General features: G+C 33.2%; 1 protein-coding gene across 2 annotated transcripts in view; it reads left to right on the top strand.

Moving 5' to 3' along the window:
- Positions 1 to 25,610, top strand: part of LOC117563800 (leucine-rich repeat and fibronectin type-III domain-containing protein 3) — a 76,657-nt gene that overhangs the window by 18,500 nt on the left and 32,547 nt on the right. The gene's annotated exons all lie outside the window — the stretch shown is intronic.

The raw sequence follows: 25,610 nt of genomic DNA, 5'->3' as shown, positions 1-25,610 counted from the left end.
GACGTCGTCTTTAACTTAGCAATCGTTCGTTGGTTCTTTCGCTTCGATTCGACGAATACTTGAAATCTCGCACGAAAGTCACATTCAAATTGCAAGTCAAGGACTAAATAAACTTTTTGGCTTCACTTTGGCAAAGAAGCTCGACAAAAAAGAAAAAAGAGAATACCATTATTTCAGGAATTTTTGGCAGCTCTTTTGATACCCTGTAAGGTATAGGAAAATGAGTATATTAAAGTACAGATATTTGGAATTGCAATTTTATTGAATTAACATATAGATATTAATATAAAATACAAAATATATGGAATTGCATTGAACTATTTTGAATTTTATATTATGTTAATATAAATTCCAAATATTCAATTTTGTAGATGATTGGTATTTATTTTTTGGAAACAAATAAGATTAATTAATTAGAGAGTTATTTAATATATGAATTTTCTAATATTTTCTATTATTATAGTTTAACGACTTTCGTTTAAATTTTGAGATATTTCCAAGACTGAGATAATAACTTTGTTTAACGTTTCCTTTGTTTAATTTGTTAATACTTTGTTATATAAAAGCATGAACTTATATTATTTTGTAATCTTTTCTTCGTTTAACTAAAGATTGTTAGCAAAGAGCTTAATCCTAGTGCACAAAAATAGAGTCAAAGCAGCTGAGACCTTCAGTGTAGAGTCGTTGTTAATTTCGCTGTCTCTTCTATTAATAAACTCGGCTAAAATCTTTAGGCAGACATTCAGATTGATAAATAGTCGTACAGGATATGTTGTCTTCGCACTCACATTTGGCAACAATTTATAGTAGTAGTGGCACTTGTCGTCATCCATCTCCTGGATGCTGACAGAACATATTTTATGTGTCTATCAATTCGACCTGTGGACTGGCATGAACCGCGCGCATCCATCCTTGAGCTGTTGCAAAAGTATAAATAGAGGACTCTCACCCACTCTCACTCTCATCCTTTCTCTCATTGTCTCTTTTTTCACTATATATATATACAGAATATAGGTATATATATCCACACGATGAGTATATCAAAGGCGTCTGCCAGTCTGTCTATCTCCGCTTACTGTTTCCCACTTTGCAAAATTTATTGAATTTAATATGCATATTGCAATAAAATTTATGCATTTTCCTTTCTCTCTCTTTTTTTTTTTTGCATATATTCTGCACTCGCTTTCACTCTTTCCCTCTCTCTCTTTCTATTTGCTATCTCTGTCTTTTGTCTGCTCTACGTTTTTTTGTCATTAAATTTGCAGCGTCAAGGCGTAAATTTGTTGTTGTTTTCTCTGGCGCGTCGCCTACAAAGGGCGCATTGGATTTTCCATTTTCCGTTTGAATTTTTCTGCCATTTTGCTGGCACCAAAATTTGATAGGTGCTGCACCGAAAAATTGCTTTATTTTTCTCTAATAAATTTATAACAGGCGCAAACTATACTAGTACTATATATTTTTTTTGTCGTCTGCTACGCTTTATGCAATTTATAAACCATTAGCAAAGTGTAAGAAGATCAGCTGAAATGAAATCTCGTTGAATAAAATTGCAATATCTGTCACAATATACTAAGAGCAATTTATGTCAAGAGTGGGAAAGTGCAGAAGTATGAAGCAGCTTGATGTTTAAAGAGACTTATTGCTTTTGTGTAAATTCTCAATAAATTTGTAGGAGCTTATAATCCGTTTCTCAGAATTTCATTTAATATTTAAACAATTCTTATTTTCCATTCTATTTTATACCCGTTACCCGTGACATATTTAGCATGCAGTACTATGTAAATATACCAAATGAAGCACTTGGTATATTTTAAAATTGTTTGTGGTATATTAGTTCGGCATATTTTACCCTCTATGATATATTCAGAATATATTATTATATAAATGTACCAAATATAGCCTTTGGTATAATTTGTAGTATTATTGTGATATATTTATTTTTAATATTTATTCATTTCATTATTTGTTTCTTTTGAAATTTTGCTCTAAAGCTTATATTTGCCATTTCACAATTTCGACTTGTCTAAATATTAAAATAAAACTTTCTTTCCTCTTTATTTTACCAAAATATTTAAAATTTTTAATTGCATTTTAGGATTAATGTTTGAATGAATATTTACTTTCTCTATTCATAATATTATTATTATATAATATATAAATTTAAAATGAAAAACCTTACAAAATTTTCCGAAATTACTTTTCTAATTTTAAAAGCATTTTTTTTAATAAATGTATTAAATATTTACTGTGGATTTTTAAATTTGTACATTTCTAAACTTGAAAACTTGTTAAACTGAACTGAACTTGTTTGTAATTTGAAATAATTTATCTAATATTCTTCTCTTCTATTATTCTTATAGTTTTTACTTCACTTCTATATTCAAAACCTACAAATATCTTAATTTGTAATTAAATTTTCTGTTATGCTTTTTTTGTATATAATTTTTTAACTAAATCGTTTGCGTATTAAATATTAACTTGGGACTTAATAATTGTAATTTACCTAAATTTAAATTTAGCAAAACTAAAGTTTGTTGGCAATTTTAAAGAAATTAACTAATGTTCTCCTTCTCTTCTTCTGTTATCTTTTCAGGTAAGTGTGCCAGAAGCTAGTCTAAGACGCTTAAATGCTCGTCAAGGTAAAACGCAAAATTTCTCATGCTCTTTGACCCATTACTACGGTCAGCCGATTTTCACAGAGAGTTCCACTAATTACATTTAAAGCTTCTTTGCTGGCTGAAAGTATGCGAGTGTGTTTTAGCTGATCATTTTTATTTTTGTTTTTTTGGGTGGTTTTTGCTTTTTCGAAGTGCCCTCGAATGGCCCATTAAAATGAGCCATTAATTCTTAGTCAATGACCCTCTTAACTGCCCCGAAAATGAAATAAAAACTAAGTTCGAGAAAGCAAAAGCTGAAATTCAAATGCGACATAGAAAACTAGAGACGAGAGCGAAGAAAATATGTATAATAAAACAAAATAATAAATAACCAATTAACAGAATGCGACACACCCCCTGCTAAGGTGAGGAAGGCGGTGCTACAGTTGGGGAAGGGGGCGTGTCCTAAGCGCCATAAACTTGTGCGAAATGTAGTGCGAATTCCATTAATTAGCCGTAATGAGGCCAAACAACGACATCGACATCGATGTCCAGTGGAGAGACGCGTTAGCAATCGCTCGATTGGCATATCAAAAACACATGTGGCGCGTGTCATGTGTGGCAAATGTCGCATGCAACATTTAACTGCAAAACTGAGCGGAGTTGGTGGCGGGCGAAGTGGAAGCATGAAACGCACATAAATGCGGCTAATTGCCAGCAAAATGTGGATGCCGCCTGAAGGTCAGGTTAAGCGCCTGTCACACAGCTACACAGATAAATGTCACACAGATACAGATACTCAGATATTCAGATACATTTACAGCTACAAACTACGCATAACTAATACACGCTTGACACATTTTCAATGGCTAATAAACTGCGTGAATGTTTCGGCGAGGCGGAGAAGTCTCGGACTCGGACTCGGATTAACCGTTAATAGCTTGAAATTGTTGCCACGCTTTTGTGATTTTCGGCAGCTTGGTTTTTGGTTTGGTTTGGTTTCTTACGCACTTTTCTGTGCTTTTCCTTCTCAGCTATTTGGTATGCGAAGCAACTCGATTGACTCGTTTTTGGTTTTTCTCTATTTTTTGACTGCCCTCTTACGGTCAACTTCATAATGATGATAACCACAACGATGATGATGATGATGTTGTTGATGCGGTAACTAAATCGCCTTCTGCTTCACTCGCTGCTGCAGTCAATTGCCAATGTTTATCTGGCCATTTAAAGTCGTTTTTCGAGTTGGCATCAATTTCCAATTGAGTTGTACAGTTGTCCAAGAAATACCAATCTCCAATTACACTCCACTAGCAAAGCATTTGTTCATCATATTTTTGCTTAAATGAGCATTGGGAATGCGTATCGCTTGAGTGTGGAAATTATTTGGCATAAATACGAGGAAAGGCTTATAGAGTTACTAGGATTACTAGGTTAACTAGGATGAAAGCCATAATTTCTATAGTTAATGTTTTGTTTTATCTTAATGCTGTCTATTGATAATATATATTATTATTGCACTCTATTTTGAGAGAATATCTAGAAATAATATATCCATCTGTACCAACCACATTTCACATTTGTTATACAATAGTTATCTTTGTCATAATTTCTTTATTCCTTTTCCCATAACCGCTACCAATGGGAAGAAATATAATAATTATTTAACGTTTACATTATGTTAATTTCAAATTCAAATGTTCCCAATGTCGCGATTTTGGGTACATATATACAATTTGTTGATATGGCCGATAATCTGGTATATTTTCAATATGGTATATACCAAATGCATTTTTGAATACTTATAATATTTAACTTAATGTTGTCTATTGATAAGATTAATTCTAAAGACTACATTTTGTGACTTTATTATTTATTATATATTTAAAAGAGTATCTTAAATTTGCACTCTCCTTAATATTTAAGTAATTTAATGAAGAGAACTTTGCTGCTATTTCACATTTATTTCCATAGTTTTTATCATATTTTGTTTAGCACGTATTTCTTTCTTTTTTGTACAATATATTTAAAGCAAATATTTTCTTAGAGCTTTATGTTGTCATTTCATCGCTTTGAGGTGGAAAATTTGTATCTTTTTATATTTCTATCAATCTACAAAGTAAATATTTCGTTATATTTACTAACTTGAATATCTTATAACTATTTGACTCCTTCATTAAAAATAAATCTTGTTCTTTATTTGAATTATAATAATCGCTTCTGCAATTATTTAATGCAATAAACAATAATTTTATTTGAGTAACAAAGTATTTAAAATCCTAATATCCACAAAAGGTCTAAAGCTTAACTTTGTGATTTCATTTTTCTCTCGCAATAAGTAGTTTTAATGCTCTCATCATTTCTTCACTTCAATGTCAAACTTATGCCAAGCAGTCTTCACTTTGAGCTGATGTCATTTGGTGCAGAACCTGCTGAAACTCCAGTTCATTATATCATTAAAATTATAATGTATCATAACATGCAATTACTACTTTAAACGTATTACTCAGTCGGCAAAGTCAACTTAAGTGTATACAGATAGATTATCTATGTCAAGTGAGCAAAAGATTCAACTCTTTCACTAACAAATTTGTTTAGAGTTGGTTTTTTGTACCGTTGCAAGTCAAGTTCAGCCCACATACGAGTATCATAGACCGGTAATATGTGAGCAGTAATTCAACATTCTGTTGACAACGCGATGTGCTGCTTCTTTTTTTCTATCTTTTTGCTACACATATGTATTACACAGAGCGAGTTCCCCACGCAAATTGGTTTGGTAACTCGTTTAGCACCAAAAAAACAGTAGAAGATGACGACGACAATGCTAATGATGACGATGACGATGACGATGATGATGATGATGATGATGATGATGATGATGAAGAAAAAGCGGGTCTATGAATACGTCGAAAAGTCAGACAACAGTTACAACATACATAAATAAACAACAGCAGAGATCCCAAGTCAAAGCCAAAGCTGAAGTCATGCGTATTAAATACCAAAAAAAAAAGTGGAGAAGAAAAATAATAATAAAACTAAGAAAAATTCAAATCGTTGCGCACGACCAAATTGTAGGCAATCATTTGGAAATACACACACACATACATATACTATAAAGTATCTGTGTATGTATTGGTTAGTCATGTGGTTAAATAGTCTCTCGATAGTTTGACGCTCGATGTGGATAACTTTATAACTGTGACCAACAGCTTTGTGCCATTTGCTGCTAATAATTTATTTGAAATGCGAGAGTGCTGCCAAAGGAGACACATTCTATGGAGAGAGGGGAGAGGAGGGACAACTGCGATTTACAACAATCAGCTTGCAACTAAATCAGTGCAACTAACAGTGCAACCTGTTTGAAGTGCACTCGTCGTCCACTGATGGACGATGGACGATGGACGATGACAGCGTTGTTTGCAAAAAGCGCACTTGGAAACAAGTTTCAAATGCAGCAGCCAGCAAATTGGCCAAGCAAATAGATTCTCCCCCCTCTGGTGTCCCCGCCCCTCTTTCTCCCTCCTTTTGGCAACCGCAGCCGCATCGTCGCGTGCTTGGCAAAGTGCAGCGTCCACAACGAACGGGACACTTAACGTTTTGGCCATTGACAACGATTAAAAACGAGTTTCCCCTTAGCCAACATAAACCCCGTCTCTCTCTCTCCCTTTCTCTCTTTCTCTTTCGCGCTGATGTGTCCCAAATAAGCGAGAGGCTGCAACTGGAACTGGAACCCGGACCGGGACACCAGCTACCAGTCAAGAGCCAACCAGCCAAGTGGCCAGGCGCGACAACATTGCTGACCCAAATACAAAAAGACATTCAATCGACTGACAACGACGACGACGCTCCACATGAACTGTATTTTTTTGTAGTTGTTGTTGTATCATATCTGCTGCTGCTTCTTTTTTTTTGTGATGCGCCTGCTTTTTATGGCCTTGCGACAGTTACAAGGAGTCACATCGACTGAGTGAGAACGACATATTTCGGGCGACAGAGAAGGAAGAAAGAGTAGAGTTCTTCTTTTTTAAAGAGTGAGGTTTCAGAGCATCGAGCAGACTCGAGGAAAAAAGTGTCTGGACTTAAAAAAGGAGTTCACTGCACTGTAAATACAGAAACTGTTTAATTTAAATAGAGCAAATAACTAGATTATGTGCAGTTTTTGTTGCCTAAAGAAATTGACTTTTATGACTATAGCATTTTGAATGCCACATAAAAATAAATTTAGGTAGCAAGAGAATATAATTCGTTAGTAAATAAAGTTACATTTAAAACTAAAACTTCTTAAAAGAATTTTCAACATTTAAATATGTACCTTTTAAAAATATATTTTAATAAAATTAGAATGTATTTTGTTAGTAAATTAAATGCCCATTTAAACTAAAATCGTTTTAAAAGAATTTTCAATATTTGAATACCATATACAAACATATTTCATTAAAATGAGAATAGAAAAGTAAAGATTTGGAAACGTTGAAAAGGTTTGTTACGTATACACAATAAATGTTTTAAAATGTATTTAGTAAATGGTTTGGAATGCATTTATTGCGTATACGTAACATACATTTCTAACATTTCCCTATCTTTGCTTTTATAATCTGTAAACATTGTACATTTTTGGAAAAGCTTTTATTGCGTATACGCATAATAAACATATTTTAAGTACTATATTATTATTTATAATTTGCCATAATAACTAGAAATAAAAACAGTTATTGAAACTCACATTTTTGATCTCTCAAATTTTAAAGTTTTTAGTTGTTTAATTAAATTTAGTACAAGCCATACTTTAAATTGCTTTCTAATATAATAAATAGAGCATTTGTGAGTTAGTCATTGCCAAAGACTTTTCTGTCAATTCCTGTCGTAAATAAAATATTGTGCAGAGAGTGAGAAGCATGCTAAGAGCGAAAAAAGAGGCAGATACTTTCAGTGCGCTGTGTGTGAGTGAAAGAGATGGCGAGGGTGCAACTGGAGAGCTGAATTGGCGGGCGAGTTTACTAGTTGTCATCAAAGCGCGTGTGTGTAAGCATCTATGCGAGTGTGTGTGTGCAGGTGTGTATATCTGATGATTTACCGTTGTGGCCTCACACACACACACAAAATCGCCGCTTTGCCCCGCTCTTTCGCACTAGCCCCGAAGCATTTGCTGGACCTGAAGCTGAAGCTCGTTTCGCTCGAATCCTCGGCGGCAAAAGTCGAGTTGTGGTTGCCGAGCGGCATCTTGTTGCCCGACTTGTTGTTGTTCGAGTTGTTGTTGTTGATGTAGCTATTGCTGTTGCTTTTGCTGCTGTTGTCGTGTTAGTTGTTGTGCCCATTTGAACGTTAGTTGCACGTAGTTGGCTTGTTAGCAAGTGTACGGTATTTTGCTTGCACACACACATATATAGAGTGTACAAACACAGCCACACTCTGCAACAATGGCAATAGAAACACACACACGCATACAAAACACTCACTCACTCACACTATCGCGTCCTCCCACAACAATGGACTTCAAAGTGAGCAGCTTCATTTTAAAATGCATATTCAAAGCATTCGCTGCATTTTACATTTCAATTGAAAATGCACGATTTGTGTATTAAGTTAAGAGAACTGGAAAACTGTATGTAAGCTGCCAAATAATCTAAATTGCGTAACGCAAAGATTAGTACCGCTTTTCCATTTATTTTAATGATATACAACGCTTTTATATTTTAAATTGATGTAATTTGATTTTAACAATGTTTTTATTGATGTATTAAAAGTATTTAACACTGTTGCATTCAGCTGCAGTTTGTGTCGTACACAGAATTAAGAGACACTCAAATTTCAAAAAGGTACCCAAAGGTGTATAATTTATATGAAAACGTGATATTTTGTTATGCAAATTAGTTTACTATAACTTAATCCTTTAATCTTTCAATCGGTGATTGAAGAGTTATATTCACACATAACTATTTCTAAAAGAGTATTTTTTTGTTAATTGTATTTTATTTTTAGAATTTAAAAAACCATTTTTGAAAAAAATTTATAGACAGTTTGTGCTCTTTTCAAAGAAGAAATTTTAAGTTCTTTCATAAAATAGCAAATTTCTTATGAAAACATAACTTTTAATGAAAATAATTCATTTCCAAAAAGCTTCTACGATATAAACAATAGAAAAAAAGATCTTTCTATAAAACGAGAAAATATAACAATTATTTCTTATCTTTAAAGGTTAAAATATGAAACATTTAAATGTTGATTTGAAATATGTTTATGTTATATATAACAATTTTTAGTTATTTCATAAATTAAAATAATTGAAATATAAAATAGAAATACATAAAAAAAACACATTTGCAGCATTTCTTTAAAATTGCTTTCAACAAAATTCCATAAAAAAAAAATTACTAATGATTTCAAGTCATAAGTTGAAACTTAGAAAGCGAATAGCTGAAGCTTTTAGCTTTTCTTATATAATTATTTTCTTATTTCACTCTTAATATCTTTCTCTTGGTTTGTGCTCAAAAATATAAAATAATTTTATTGGAAAACATAACTTTGAAATAAAACAATTGATTTTCAAAAAATATATAATATAAAATATAAACTAACGTAGACATTTGTAGCTTTTCTATTGAACTTCAAAAAAAAGTCTATAAAAAATAAAGTAGCTATTTCGGTTTACAGATAAAACTTTTAAATGTGTATTTCTTATAAAATTCTTTTCCTTTTCCACTCTCAATTTCTTTATTTTAATTTTAGCTCAAGGCTCAAGATCAAAGGGGAGCTAACGAGGGGATTGGGCAAAAGCGTAAATGAGTGAAATGAATGAAATGAGCACACACACGCATATAATACAACACATGTTGTTGCACGGCTGCTTGCCACGCCCACACAATGCCAGAGGTGGGACGCGCAACCAGGTTGCAAAAAAAAATAGAAAAAAAATCAACACAACGGCAACTTTTGCTGCTCGAAAGAAGACTAAAGCCCGCCAGTCATTTTAGTGTAGGGCAGTTTTGCCAAGTTGATGTTGATGATGATGATGAGAATGATGTGACTGGGAAAAGGTGGAGGCGTGGCACAGCCCCCTCCCGCGTTTTTGTTGTAACATAAGTATTAGCTTCATTTTGTGCAGCATTTAGCTCAAGCTACGTCGCTGCAACTACTGCTGCTGCAACTGCTGCTGCTGCTGCTCCTCGGGGCGCCTCGTCTTTGTAACTTTGTTTGCTTTTTTGTTGGCAGGCCTCAGATGAATTGAATGTGAAAAATTTAAATGCAAACAGCCGCAGTCGACGCAGTATGCAACCTGCAGCTCAGCAGCAGCAGCAGCAGCACACTCTGATGCCTTTTCTGCTTGCGTTGCATTACACAAGGCGACCCTCAACCCCCCTCTTGACTTCTCCCACTCCCCCTCAACAAGCTGTATACAAAGTTCATTGTACCACACAGCGCTTAGGCCAAGAGAAGAGTCTCGCAGCCCAAAAGAAAAACGCTGCCGCTGTTGCCGTCGCCGTCGCCGCTTTTGATTGCCAACAACAGCAGCGCAAGCAACACAAGAGCCCAATGGTCGTAATGAAGGGGGTGGAGAGCAGTGAAGGGAATTGTATAACTATATAGTGCTATAGGTGGCCAGGTCATAGACTTTAGCTTGTTACTTATACGACTCATAGGCCTGGTTAAATCTCCCCCGTTACACGCATCACATACGCGCATTTTTCTCATATTTATTTTGCTTTATTTTCACGACTTTTTTTTTAGCGTATTTCTTTCATATTTTTTTTGCGCGCTTCTCATGAGAAACTTTTATTGTTGTTGTAGGCGTTTTTCTCGTTTCTTTTTTTTTCGTTTTGCGAAGTGCGTGCCGAAGATTTACTGTTACTGTCGGTCGTTTCAGTTCAGTTGAATGGATTTTCAATGGGCTTGTGCCATTGTGAACCCAAAAAGGCGGCTATTGAATTTTACTCTCTCAGCGCGAGCGACTGCAGCTGACAAATATTAAATCATAGATTCACTGAGCTCATGAAGCACTAAAATATGAGGCACTCTTTTATATTCACCTCCCGGCTCCACTTGCACTTAATCGCCGAATTAATGCCTGCCAAGTAATCCTCATATTGCACTTCAGTAACGTAATACATTTTTAATTCTTTAAAGAAATTCATAGAAATCTTTTTAAAATATTATTCAGGTTTATTTTAAATTACGGAAGGTAGAAAGGTATTATAACTTTGGGCCTGTTCGTGTGTCTGTATAATAAATAAAGTTCTTATGATTCCTGTAAATTTAGTTGCGATTAGATACAAATTCTAGAAGTTATTTAAGAAATACTTTCCTTTGGAAAAATACATTTACTTTCTTAGTTGCTTTGATTGACAATTTAGTATATCTTAGGACTTTGTGGTATTTTTCGAATGTTGTATTATCAATATACTAATTATAGCATTTGTTACATTCATATACATTACTAAATCAATATACCAAATTTATAATTTGGTATAATTTTAGTATTATTGTGGTATATTTTATTTTCAGTATATTTTATAAATATTACTGCAAAATGGGTAGTGGGTATCTTCCAGTCGAACACTATCGAATACTTGTTTTTCATAATTTTAGTCATCTTTACTTACAGATTTACAAATTAAGAAATTCCGATGCATAATAATCCAAAAATAATACAAATACTGCTTTTAAGCAAGTTAGTAAATTATATTCCTATTTTCATTTACTTTGTTGATGTTATAAAATGTATTTCATTAACTTTATGGATGCACATAAATTATACTTTAAACATTAGTTACAATATTTTTATATCAAATTAAAATTCAAAATTCATTAAAACTGCACGTTAAAACTATACTTTTTACGGCATTTTATTCGCCTTGAACTCCTTAATTTTTATAAATTTTAAATTGTATTTGATAATACATTTCATTACCGTAAAAAAGTAAGCTGAACTATAAAAAATATAACGCGAAATTAAAGATCTTTAAATAAACGTTAACTGCCGCAAATAATCTGAATTTATAAAATAAATTAAACACTCAACTGTAACTAAATGCTAAGCGCTATCAATTTATGATTTCACAGACTAAAAATAAACTTCACTGACTACCATTAATCTTAATGTGTAGGAAATCAACAAAAAGTGTGGAATTCCTCTTGCTTTTGCTTGCTTAAAAATAGACTACTCCAACTTTTAATAGAATGTAATCAACTAAACTGTAACTAAACACTTTGCGCTGACTAAAACTTTTGTCAACGCTTCGAATCTTCCACTTTCTAAGTTACTCAGTAATGTGACTCATCTTTGATTGTTAATCAAAGTCAAAGCGAAACGTCAAAGCTGAAGTCGTTAGCTAAAAAGTAACTACAAAGAAATCGATTTCATCGAGTACAATTTCAAAGGTGTTTCATTGTCGTTTGGCGATGATTTCATGTGGTCAACTCTTTGTGACTTTCATCGCATTTCATTCACCTCGCAACTTTTGCTCCCGTACATCTTCTTCTTCGAGTACACAACTGTGTGATGTGAATGCACTCACTCTTATTCATTCACTTATGTAGATAGACTAGCATACAAAAAGAGAGAGAGATAGAGACTCACTTTAGCACCTTTTACATTCTCTTTGACGTTTGCTAACTGAACTTTCTCGGCTTTTAAGTCAACTGCGAAACCCTTTTTAGTCATTCACACACACTTGCCTCCCAAATTAGCACTTTAACAACTACGCATGGCGAGCACATGCCAAAGAAATTAGCAACTAAATAACGCACCAAAAAAAAAAAGCAGAGAACCCAACCCTAACATTCCCCAGTCTTCTCTCTATTTCACTTACATTCTTCATTCACTCTAACATCCACCCAACAACCCATTTTCATGGCATTCGGGGCACTAAATAATACGCCTTAACGCGCTCATAACATTTTGCAGCCACTGTGTGTAGAGGCAGCTATTCAAATGCTTTGCCCCCTCCCCCCATTTTGGTCCTTCTCTCGTTCTCTTGACTATCTCTGTTCTAGTTCACCCGCAGCATTTTCATTATGCAACGCACGCGTTTGCCTCTGCCACGAGTCCTGGCTGAGTTATCTATGAAGTCCTAGGCAGCAGCAGCAGAAGCAGCAGAAGCAGCTTCAGCACCACCGAAACAGCCACCAACAGATAAGCAGCCACATCAGCATACAGTTATGCTCTCTATCTTCCTCTTGCCACCTGCCCCGCGCACAGTTTTGTGCTTGTTTATTTTTAAATTTAGACTGCGAGAGTTGTTTATGGAGTAAGCAATCCCCCAGCTATAGTGGGCGGATATCGTAATAATTCTTAAATCTCAGACTTGTTAGTTGCAGTTTCCTTTAGGCATTAAATCTATCACAAGAATTATGAGCAAGGAAGGTGTTTTGGATTATGCTAATAAAACGTGTTATTCAATGCTTAAAACCCTGCTTAGCAACTGAATTATAATCTACATTATGCATAATTTAAAATAAGAAAAACAAACTCGGAATAAACCACAATATTTGCTTCATTCTTATTAGACAAAGTATTTTATAAATATTATAACATAGTAAAATATAGCTGAAAACAAATGAAATATATTTCTTTCACTTTGCGTCCTATAAAATATATTAGATATTATATTTTATATTGTTTTGAATATAACAAGAAAAATAAATATAAAAATAAATAGATGGTAGCCTTAAAATCATATATAAATGAAATAACTGAAAATCAAATGTTAAGGAGCACTTCAAAAAATTTGTAAATATGTAAAGCTTGCAGAAATAATAATAAACATATATAAAAATAATTGTAGATTAAAAATCATTGATGGTGTTGAACTCAAAAACAAATAGTACATATCCGCTTCATTGGGCTTACATATAATATACATATGCTTCAAATTTATATTAAAGATAATATAACGTAATGTTTATAATAATACAAAAATAAAAATATAGATGTAGAATTCAAAGCATAAAAAATGTATAACAGACTAAACGAAAATGCTTGCCTTCGTTCTATGAAATCATAAATCTTTACTTAAATATCAAAACTTAAAGCCAAGTAATTTTTCTATAATATTTAAAGAACAACATAAATAAAAACAACTCTATTCCTGACATATGCTCTTCCGTCAGATATTTAAGACCATCCCTAAGCACTTGGTGACCGTTCCACAATGAATGAACCCCTGACATTTCATTGTTGCCGCGATGTCATTCATTCATATCTTCTTTCATTTTCGTATACAATTTTTTGCTGCTCGCTGCTTGCAATGTCTAGATTTTCAGTGCGCTATCTTTGGGAGCAGCAGTTAATGATTGCCCCGGTACAATGCAATGGCAAAACTTTTCACTTGCAGTCACAACGCAGACGCGAGCGCACACACAGATAGTCCACAGTCACATGTAGAGCACATAAATTACGTATACGCCGCATTGACCGGCCTGCCAGTCTCAATTCACGTTTTTTTTTTGTTTCTGTCGCGCTCACTCGCTCGCTCTCTCGCTTTTTGTTGTTGTTGTCGTCTGGCCCCAACTCGTGGGCATATTCTCTGGGCCATTCATCATTTTTCATGGCGTTGACACTTTCACTTGTTTCAGACAAACAAACACAACACAAACAGCAACAACAGCAACAACAATAGTAACACCGACAGCAACAACGACAGGGACAGCACAAGTTGACAAGTCTATTTTTTACGGCCACGCCCCCCTCGCTTCCCTCTTTTCTCTCCATTTGTGAACCGACATCCTTGCCTTAACTTTAGCTGGTTACGCGCTGTCAAATTTATTAGTTTCAATATAAATTGACAACATGGAAATTTGTTTATAAATTGTTCGCATACAAATGGACTTTGTAAAAGCATTTTATAGTTGTTTATGAGCTGCGGAAGAAGTGGCTTAATGGGTATATAGAAGATAAATTCGCTTTAAAAATGTGTTTTTAGTAACTGCTTTTAATTTGCTCAATCGCAAATAAAAATATTCTTAAATATAAATTGACATTTTACCTACAAACTTAATAAGTGTTTTTTACTATCCTAAAAAAAGAATATTTTGGAAAAAATAATAACTTTAAAAAATATGCCAAGCAATTTTTCAAATCTACGCTTAATCTATTATGATTATTATTAATATTACATATAAATTTCTTAAGCTTTTTATTAAGTTATAAATTCCGAATATTTTAGATAAAGTAATAGCTTTAAAAATATATTAAAAATTTGTATAAAGTCAGAAGTCCTTTTTAGAATCCGCTTTTACTTTACTCAATCATGGCAAGAAATAAATAAATTTCTTTATTTGTTACATATAAATTTCTAAAACTGTTAATATACTCAAAAAACGTAATACTTTAGATACAGTAGTCGCTTTAAAAATACGTAAAAAATGTATATAAAGGATTTGTTTTTAATTTGCTAAATCATGACAGCATAAAATAAAAATACTTTTAAATGGTCCTCTGTACTATACATTATTATACATATGAGTTTATTAAGCTTTTAATACAATAATAAACACAGTATATTTTGTTTCTATTACGCATTAAAAATACGTAAAAAATGTATATAAAGGTATTGCAAATTTTTCGAATCTGCACTTAATTTTCCAAATCTTTGCAGACTAAAATAAACATATTCTAAAATTATGTTCAGAATTTTACATAAATATTTTTTAAAGCTTTTTATACACTCATAAATACAGGATATCTTGCTTGAAAGCAATTTCGACTAGATCTTACGATTATTTATCGCTCTGCTGCCGTCTGTGCTTGACTTTTTGAACTGTACAGTGGCTAAATGGCGGGGCACTGTCTTTAAATTTCACTCTTAACTCAAATTTATGTGTCGACCTTACCTGAAATTATCATAAATTGCCCCTCATTACAGCAATGTATAACAAATAAAACGAACAAACGAAGTTCGGGACAAAACAGCAAAGCAAAAGCAAAACATAAACGAGCCGACAATAAATATGAAAAGCGTTTTTCATAATGCGCTTCGCTCAGTTCAGTTCAGTTCAGTTCAGTTCAGTTGAGTTCAGTTTAGATGAGTTTTGAGTTCAGTTTTGTGTACGGAGTGAGTGTGTAGTATGGTTTTTTTCTCATTGTTTATGTTTGTCAGCAGTGAAAATCGCTTTCATCTGCGGCACGTAGCGAAACCAATGCAAAAGAAGGTAAAAAGGCAAAAAGCAAAATCCAAAAAGTGTTGACTGTCCAACACAGCAAGCAATCCATTCCAAATGTCTTCACTTTTATTGTTGCCGCATAGCTTGATTGTTGTTTTCCCAGCGTAGTTGATGTCTTCATTACAGGTAGACTACACTACAACAATATAATTCATTATGCTTTAGGTACATTTTTGATGAACTAACTAATTAACATCTGGCACGGACTTTCAATGTCAATGCCAAGTGGCAAGTGTGCACGCATATAAATTCCATTGTATTATACACTTAGAAGCCAAATGAGATAATTTCTTACGCCAGCCAAAACTCAGCTCCCCCGTCCTCTTTCTATCACTAAATATCATAGTCTTTTGTTATCGCCACTGACGTTCATTAAAGTTCCGACTCAGCGGGATGAGGAAGAGTGGGAGAGTGGCAACAGGATTAACTGATTAATATTGCGTTCGCATGCTGCGAATATGAACTAAGCTGAAGGTTATGCGTATTACGTTCACTGGAGAAGAGAGTTCAAAAGGTCAGAGCTGTGTTAAATAACAATGGATAAATAGGTAACCGTATTAAGCAAACGTGTGGCAAATATCAATTATTTATTGCAAGGGATACTTTATATATTCTATTAATTTATCTGCGCTTAAAATGTTGATTGCTCATAGGGCAGCATATGTTTTAAAATTAAATTTAATAGTTCATGCGCTTTCAATTATTTTTAAACGAAGTCGATTAATTGCAGTTATAAAGTGTCTGCTTAAATTGTGAAACAAATTTGAATCCTTATATAATTTTATTTAAATTGAATTGTAATAACCGAAAAGTGAGATAAGTTTTAACTGCTGAAGATAGACTATAAATATCAAGTATAGGTACTGTAAAGCAAGCTTCACTTGACTTTTACATTTAATTCTATGTCTGATTCATCAAGCAAATCAGAATAACTATATTTACTTTTCAAATGCTATCATTTTGTTTTATATGAATTGAAATGCAGTAACAAATTGTACGAAATATTAAGTATACGTTTCTCATTCATATTATATTTGCTACAAAATACATTTAAAACGTATTTTATTTACCTGAATTATTACTTAGTCTTTAATAAATTTATCATACAATTTCATTTAAATTTATTTGTGGTAGCACAACTCAATTTCCCATTGCCTTACATTTAACTCTGAAAATCTCTCTTCACCAAATTCGTATGTACCAAGCGAGTCAGTTTAATAATATTGAATTTCCAAAATTGATCATTGAATTGAATTTGCTATTTCTATTTTCTAGAAAATACATTTCATTAAATTGTTATTAATAAAGCAAGTCAGAATAAGTATGTTGGCTTTACTAAATTTGTAAGACAATTGTAAGAAATATTAATTACACTTGTGGTAACAAAATTATTTGAAATATTAAGTATACGTTCGATACTTCAATTTTCCATTTGCTAGAAAATACATTTTAAAGTTTGTGCAGCAAATTTCTCTTTAGCAAAGTCGTTTGATTAAATTGTTATTTGCCCAGCGTAGTCAGGTTGACTTTATCAAAAGTCTAGCTATAATTTGTCATGGTTTTAGTCTGCAATCAATCTGCGAATCGAGCAAAACAAGTTCTGAGCAAATCTCCCTCCCCGAAAAACCTGGGGCTTACACACATTTTACATTAACAAACACTTGAGAGCGACGAGAGCATGAGGCAATGCACTTAGCTTTATTTGCTTGGGGAGCCATCTCAAGAGCCACAAACAGCGGCAATATATCTGTCATAAGCTACCACAACATAACCATCTACGATTCACTCTAGTCGTGCATGCTTCGTTCCTATTTACAACTCACTTGGCTGGTCACACTTGACCCAGCAGCAACAGCAACAACAACAACAACAACCCAAAACTTCTCTTCTGCCTCGTTACGCAACTCGATCAAATGTCACTTTGCTCACAAGCAGCACTTCTCCAAGAGTCACTTCAAGTCACTTCACAAAAACTCCCTCGAAATAAAAATGCTAAGAAAAAAAAAAAAAGAATTGATTGTTGTTGGATCTGTTTTTATTGATTAGTTGTCATTGATGCGACTACTTGACCTTGGCGAATGTGTTTCTATCTATTCAAATGGAATTTTAAATTACAAATCGCGCGGCAGCACTTCCTCAACTGCAAAATATCTGACTGCCCACATCATCTGAATTCGTCATGGCACCATCATCATCATCATCATCATCATTACCACCGTAATCATCATCATCATGAATAGCTTTGCGAGTTTTATTTTTGGCCATCTGACATTTTGGTCAATTTTGTTGTGTTTTAATCTCTTCACATTTTTTATACATTTTACGCTTCATTGCGCATGTTGATTTTTTAACTTTAACATTTGTTTGTGGTGTTTTTATTTTTATTTGCTGTATTTTTTCATTGTACATTTTTGTGTGTGAAATTAACATATTTAAGACTTTTATTCGGTCTGCAAATGGTCTCTCATAAGCCATTAACAACAAAAAACTTTAGCGATTTGTATCTTATTATTTTTCATTTGCGTTCTTCTCAGTTCCGTACAACTTTTTTTCGCTTCCCGCCCAAAGGAAAACCCGAAAAAAAGACTTTTGTTCAGTTTGTTGTTCAATAAACAGGAAATCGAGACGAATTCCTGTTTCGATATTGGTAAACATAATATCAATGTTGTTGTTGTTGCTTTTGCTGCAGTCATTATTATGATGATGGTTGAGTTGACAAATACATTTGTAACATATATGATAATTTGGTTAGCTGTTAGCATATTCAAAGTTCTTCTACGGCTATGAGCAGCTGTTTATTTTTAGTCAAGTTTCATAAATGTTAGAGTCTTTTTTTCTTCTTTGCATAAACTGGTTTTACTGCCGACGCCAAGCAAACAATAATAATGCTCTTAATTAGCTGGAAAAAATATTATGCAAACAAATCATAATGAAGTCTGTAGGCCGAAAAGATGAGGCGAGTTTAATCAAGCTGTTTGCTCTAGGAAGTAGAACTAGAGGTATGATATATAGATATGAGTTATTGAGATGTGGTTTCATAATGAAGTTTGATTTCTAGGTATGAAATTTAGTTTTGAGTTATTGAGATGCGGTTTAGTTAATGAAGTTATCAAGTGTGTGTTTTAGATTGACATTTAGGATAATATCAATTGAATGGAAGCAGAAAATAATGGACATACCATGAATAAATTGCTTAATGGAAAGGAGAATTTAAATATTATGGATTCGAAATAGAAAATAATTGACGATGCCATGAACAGACTAAATATATATTAGATACTTGTAATGACAAGGAAAGTAACATTAAATTTAAGCACAGCGAAAAAGAAAAATTTATATTTAAAATGTAAATAAAAGTACAGTTTAGTAGCTCGAAAAATTATTTAAAAAAAAAAAACTGGAATAAAATTCCTTTTGCCTTATGGGTAGCGGGTATAACAAATGAAAGAAAACATTATAATTATGAAGCAAGATGAAAATATAGTTACGAATTGAATAACAATATAAATTGCAGGAATACATAAAACATATTCAACATTTCGCAATTATTTTCGACATTTTGCAGCTCTCATTAGCTTGAACTTTGATTTTAATGATAAATTGTGGCTACAATTAATCATTCGTCAAGCATCGATATAAATGATCTCAAGACATTCGCCATCTCAGACACAAAATTTGGCTAATGCATACAAATCATATTTCTCGCAATTTGACCAAGGCAAAAAAGACAAAACAATCCAAAAAAAAAGTAAAGCAACCACGTAGCAAATCACTTTACAACTGTCAACCAAACAATGGTGAAAAGATAAAAAAGAAATAAACTTGAGATGAAATCCTCCGCACCTGCAGCTCATTTCGCATTCCCCCTTATTCGGTGTCCGACATTTGACTTTATCGCACAAATTGATTGCATGCAGGTCCAGGCATATGCCCGAAAAATTTGATTGATAACTTATTAGTTGGGTTGCTTTCATGTCTGCCACTGGAACTAATCCCCCAGAGAGATTGATAGAGAGAGAGAGAGAGCTCTTTAGGTGGGTGTGTAGTTCGACAGCCAAACAATGGGGAGATACAATATCTCTCTCTCTCTCTCTCTCTCTCTCTCTCTCGCTCTACTCCATCGTATAGTTTGCTGTTTCATCATTTTTGCATGGCTTGCAAAACTTTTGTCTCTCGGACAGTTTATCGACTTGAGTTGAACGCATGAATGAATGCCTAATAAAGATGAATACACCCAAAAGATACGAATACTCATGCCACTACACTTGACTCCCCACCTCCCAAAGCTTGTTTTACAACAAATAGCTGCAAAATTTAAATATTCGTATACATTATCTTTGTTGTTGCTTATAAAAAAAATACAAAAAATACAAGTTTTCTCTGCTCGAAAATTTTAAACGACTTGCGGGTTGGCTGGGAAGTTACAACAAATTTATTGGGCTGGCCAACTGGACAAACGGGGCAGACGAAGGACAGACGGAAAGATGGACAGACTCTATCTTCTGGTGTTAGCTGCTGAGCAAAAGCAAATGCTAATACAAGAGTATTCGTACAAACAAGCGGATTTTGCGGTTTATGCAAATTGTGCCCAAAGTCACAGTACAAAAATAACAATAATTTTGCATGTTTTTCTTTCGCTTTATTTTTTACACAAAAAAACTCTTTTAAAATATACAAACACACACACACACAGAGTAACTTACACATATTGTTTGAATAAAATTGGGTATATGTATATTTTGTTGTTAACTATATATTTACACAAATATATTGTATGCAAAACAACAACAAATAAATAAAGATTTAATGTGAATGCAAGAAAAACTGTAAATAAACTGTTGCAGTCAGCAGGAGGGAGCTCGAAGGGCATATACCCTGTAAGTGACATTGAATTTGAGATGGATGTACTTAAATTTTATTTTTATTTAGAAACTAGAATCTCAACCAAAAAATAAAGATTTTATTATTAATATTTTAAATGTAATTTAAATTAAATACATACTTAAATATTTCATTTGATTTATTCGGTTTAAAATGAACTTTTAAAGACTACGTTTCTATAAAATGTAAAATACCATTTATTAAAAACTAATTTAAAAATTCAAGTCTAATAAAATCATTAAAAAATTGTAGTGTCGGCCTTCAACAACATACTACCCAACAGTGTAAATTTGCTATGAAGTCCCAAAACAAATTGTTGTTAAAATATATTCAACCTGCATGTGTGTGATTTTGCATGTACAATGGATGCGAATATACTGTATATAGTATATATAAATACTATGAATGTAGGTTTATTTGTTGCTCAGCTGTCAAACTGTGCAGTTCAAGGCTGAGTTGACTGCTTAGCCTGGCGGACTGCCTGGCGGGAATTGGGATTGGCATTGGCTCTGCAAGTGGATGTGGAAATGAATGTAGATGTGGCTGTGAATGTGGCTGTGGCTTTGCCTGTGGCTTGATGAGTCTCCGTCTGAGTCTGACTTTCGTATCGGGGTCGCCAAAAAATAAAAGAAGAAAAAGAAAAGTGCGGGTGGCAAAATACCATCAAGATAATGCCAAATGTTTTAGTTGTTGCCATTTTGCTGCTACTGCTGCTATTTCAATGTTGTGTGGTATTTATATAACACAACTTTGAGAGCTGAGGAAAAAGTAGAAGCTGCTGCCGCAGTTTGCAAACATCATTTCGTATATGAATCATTTTCATTTTCATTTGGCAAACGTCTTGTGTATGCTTTGGATATAGGCCAATTTTCTTGTGAGTTCCTGTTGCAGGTCTAAAGAAAAACAGCCAGAAGCAATAATTCATTTTGCAAAAGTTCCCGGCCGAGTGTCGACATTCAACATCGACATCGACATCAACGTGCTGAATTAGATGAAAAATCTTTGAAATTGAATTCAACACATTTGGTTAACATTTCAAATTGAAAACGTTTTCACCCCAAACACTGTGTGTGTGTGTGTGTATGGAGTGGGTGTAGATTTATATAAGCCACTGTTGAGGGAACCACACGCGTTTGTATTGATTGCATTCTATTTTTTAGACTATTTGAATTTTGTTCATTAGTTTGTTTGATTTGTGAGATTGAAAGCTTACACTTGGCATTTCATCCGTACTCTCACATTTCCAAAAAATATATATTCGCATTTATTTACTTTCGTTGTCTAAACTTTGCAGCTAATATTTGATATATGAAACGTTGGACAAAAGAAATATTTTTGAAGTGGAATGCTTTGATTCAATGTTTCATCAATTTATATGTTTAGGCACAAATAAATCACATAGGCTTGACGTAGTTGACCATTAATATTAAATAACAATAAATATATTTTAAACATGAATACAAATCTTTAAGGATTGATGGATTAGTTTAAAGATAAATAAGTAAGATATAAAAGCAAAATATTTGCGGTATTTGTTTTAAAATATACCAAATTAATATACAACAAATACCAAAATCATACTAAATGCTATAGTTGGTATATTGATATACTACAGATACTATACTACATTCAAAGTATACCTTAAAGTTACAGTATTTCTGAAATATTTTTAAAAATCATAAAAACTATAGTTATTTTGATATTTCAACGCCATCATTGCAAGTTATTTTCTTTTTTCTTTAATTAATACTTCAAATAAAACCTTCAACATTGTTAATTCAAATAGTGAATAAACTCTAAACTACAAAGATTAGTCTATTCATTTTCATAACAAGCAACTTGAAAACTTTTGTCAAACATCAATAGATTATGCTTAAATGAATTGCAATTTGCCACAATTTCAATTTGGCTAAAAACAGCAATAACAACGAATAAATCGAGTGAGTGTCTCTCGAGCAAACTATAAATTCCAATAAATATACGATGCCATCCATTTAGATTCGCAATTGCTTTGACTTGACTTTTGGCCTGCTGGCAGTTTCCACTCTCATTAAAAGCAACAAAAAGTCATTTTGAGCAAAACAATCGACCAAGTAGCCACTGGCACTTTGTGTTCTTTTATTTACATGGCCTTAACGAAGGGATTTCTGATTTGTTTTATTTGCATTTCGCTGCTCAAAAAGTGAAACAAAAAATGAGAAAACTACAGCGCAACTATAATTTTCAAAACTTTAGATTACTAATTAAACAAAATATAGCATTTGTATAAATTTTTGCCTTTATTAATATTTGTTTTCTCTTCTTTTTTTCTAGGTAAGTCTGCTCTCCACTTGTTTTCTACACTGATTGTAATTAGGCAATGTCTGGGTAAGTAAAGCGTGGTAACTGGGTAACTGGCAAGGGCCAAAGCCAATTGGCTTTTTGGCGCGTGTTCAACACTTTCTTCGTTTCGCTTGCGACCTTCAAGCGCAAACTCAATCTTCAAGATACAATGGTACTTGTATCTCAATGGCAATCTACTATCAAAAGATTTGCATCACATTCTAATTCATCTAGTTCTTGTCTCCCTTTCGCAACTTGTTCTTTTCTTTTTCACTTTTTTTTTTTTAATTTTTTGGGTCAGTTGGTCGTCGCCAAGTCTTTGGCATTTCCGAAGCAATTGCTGAGTTTTTTTTTCCCTTTCCATGTCACTTCCGCCTCATCAGTTTAAACTGTCTGCTGTTGCAGTAGCGGATTGTGATTGTAGAGGGTATTTGAGGGTGGCTCCTTAGAACTGTAAATAACATATGGAGTGAATTAACTTTGCAGACTTTACTTCGGTCAAATAATTTAAGCTTAAGACTTTCAAAATCAACAGTATACAACATTTTTAAATTTTTCTAAAAGACTAAGAAATTTGAATAAATTGTATCTAAGCTCTACACAAAGTCGAATTTTAATTCTACAATTTAATTTTCTCTTTGGCCAGATTATGGCAAAGACTTGCAATGAAAATATAGAATACAGTTTATAATTTAACTTAAATGTATTGCAAATAATTTCATTTGAATTCGAATAATTGATTCACTTTTGAGACTAATTTACTCTAATTTTAATTCTGCTCTAATTTATTGAATAAAAAGTTTGAGTTAAACACTGAAATGATGCAACTTATTAGAATTATGTGAATTTTGCTGTGAAACTAAAAAATTTCAGTTGAGTTGTTTAACTCAAACTTTTTAATTTAAGCACACATTGCGGATAATTGCAAAAGTTTTTCTATGAAAGACGAGTGAGCAATTGTTATTGACTTTATTCTGCATTTAATTTATGCTGCTAAAATAGTTTCAATTTTAGTTTGCTATCATTTTTCGCAACACTGACTCCGCTCCTGCACACAGCGTAGACACAGCGGAGTCTCATTGTCGCCACTTGCTGCAGTGTAGCCTTGAGTTGTCAGTAACCAGTTGCCAGTTGCCAGTTGCACAGTTGCACAGTTGCAAGTTGCACACTGTTTTACAGATATATCTCTGGCTAAAACACTACGCGTCGCAAGTGTTTACGGTTTGCACTCATTTACATTTAAATTTGCATTTTAATTTATTGTCTTATGTCTGTTTTTGGTGCCGCTTAAACACCCTAACCGGAGGTACTTCAGTGAAGTCGGGAAGTGGGAGCAAAAGTGGGAGAATAAAAGAGAATTAGATTAGCAAAAGTGAGGTCAACTCAGGGTGAAGATAATCAACATTTTCGTTACTCATTTCACAATTTATGTGGGTTTAATTCACATAAGTTTAAAACTTTTAATACCTGGTATCCATAGAGTAGTATGTTTTAGTATTTTTGTGGTATATTTTAATAATAAATTCGCACTTTTCGCACTCTGTGGTATATTTAAAATGTAGTACTTTGTCAATATACCAAATATAGCTCTTTGTATATTTTAGTATTTTCGTGGTATATTAATGTGGTATATTTTCGCATTCTGTGGTATATTTCAAATGTAGTACTATGTCAATATACCAAATATAGCTCTTTGTATATATTAGTATTTTTCGGTACATTAATTTTGTATACTTTAAGAATAATACAGAACTGTTTTGCTTTAATTCAAAATCGGTAGCTGGACAGTTTTCTTACTTGTTGTCACATCAACTACTTTTTAGTTAAGTCTCCAAATAGTCTCTCTGAAATACTTCATCCTCTCAGCAAGTGCATTTCATAGTCTGCATTCAATTACATCAATTTCTTCTTGGTTAAAGACTCTTTTGGCGCATTCGTTCGCACATTGCACAATTCATGAAGTTGTCGCCCCGCGTCTCGACTCACTTTGTCTCTATTTGCGCTTCGTTTTCATTCGCGAGTATTTGTGTTGTCTTTTCTTCCGGCTTTTGCCGTTTTCTAACAATTTATGCACTGACCTGTTTTGTTTATCCCTCCTCCGTCTCTCTATCTCTCTCTCTGTCTTTATCTCAGCTTTATTCTCTGTTTTGTCTCTAATTAATATTATAGTTGATTTGCACAATTGCATTTGCCATTGCGATTGTGTTGTGTCATTTCATGCACTGATTTAATGACATTTTTCCATTGTTTGCATAACAAACAAAAGTGGACACTTCATTAGAAAGCTAACGATAATAAACCAAAACTATTTTGTGATTAATGAGTGAAATTATGTCCGCCTGACTGATGATGGCCCGCTGTCAGCAGATAATTAATCGAAACAGAATTGTGTTGAGCTCAAATGATATTAAATCGCTTAAATTCACCTTTTGATTTCCACTTTTATCTGCTTAAATTCTTTAGCATTTTAACGGTAATTGACAGCGCATTACAAAACTCAAAGCTCAGCGAAATGGACAAGTTTGACACTTCTCGTTGAATATTTGAAATCCGTTTAAGATTTTATAGCAAATTGTAATAAATTGCATGCATATTGTTTTTCGTTTTACTTTGTCTGACTTTTTTTTGACGTTTGCCCGCGTTCATCATAAATAA

Source organism: Drosophila albomicans, chromosome 2L (assembly GCF_009650485.2).
Source record: "Drosophila albomicans strain 15112-1751.03 chromosome 2L, ASM965048v2, whole genome shotgun sequence".
Lineage (NCBI taxonomy): Eukaryota > Metazoa > Arthropoda > Insecta > Diptera > Drosophilidae > Drosophila > Drosophila albomicans.
Note: the sequence above shows the minus strand (reverse complement) of the source record. Positions and strands in the feature narration are given on the sequence as shown.